This window comes from Ambystoma mexicanum, unplaced genomic scaffold (assembly GCF_040938575.1).
Source record: "Ambystoma mexicanum isolate Mex_15411 unplaced genomic scaffold, UKY_AmexF1_1 Mex_scaf34, whole genome shotgun sequence".
Taxonomy (NCBI): domain Eukaryota; kingdom Metazoa; phylum Chordata; class Amphibia; order Caudata; family Ambystomatidae; genus Ambystoma; species Ambystoma mexicanum.
Window position 1 is genome coordinate 1,157,167 of NW_027182449.1, and position 474 is coordinate 1,157,640.

Sequence of the window (474 nt, forward strand, 5' to 3'; positions counted from 1 at the left end):
AAGCGTCGAGGAGCCCCCAGCAGGAAAATTGTGTGTGTGTTTATTTCCATCTTTCTTTCCGAGTTTTTTTTAAAAGTTTTGTAAGGAACGGATGCTTGGGTGAGTGAGTGCAAGTGTGGCTTGGCCTGAATTTACAGACACTTTCTTTGCAAACATGAGTAGGCAAGTGGGTATTTCAAAAGTGGGTGCATGGAGCTGCTCGTTGCTTTTCCAAGCTGGCAGCTGTGGCTCCTGAGCTTGAGGCAAAAAGAAGGGCAGAAGCACACTGCAGAGGACAGCGTTCAGCCTTGCAAGAGGGCAGTGGACGTCGGAGGAGCCGACACAGCACAAGAGGCTCGGAATCGGCGCACTCTTCGCCTACGGCCATACCACCCTGAATGCGCCCGATCTCGTCCGATCTCGGAAGCTAAGCAGGGTCGGGCCTGGTTAGTACTTGGATGGGAGACCGCCTGGGAATACCAGGTGCTGTAGGCA

The 474-nt window shown here is 53.0% G+C and overlaps 1 non-coding gene across 1 annotated transcript; it reads left to right on the top strand.

Moving 5' to 3' along the window:
- The first annotated feature begins 355 nt into the window (after positions 1–355).
- On the top strand, positions 356–474 carry LOC138558762 (5S ribosomal RNA). Its single transcript, XR_011298882.1, has one exon. It is a non-coding gene; the product is annotated as a 5S ribosomal RNA (ribosomal RNA).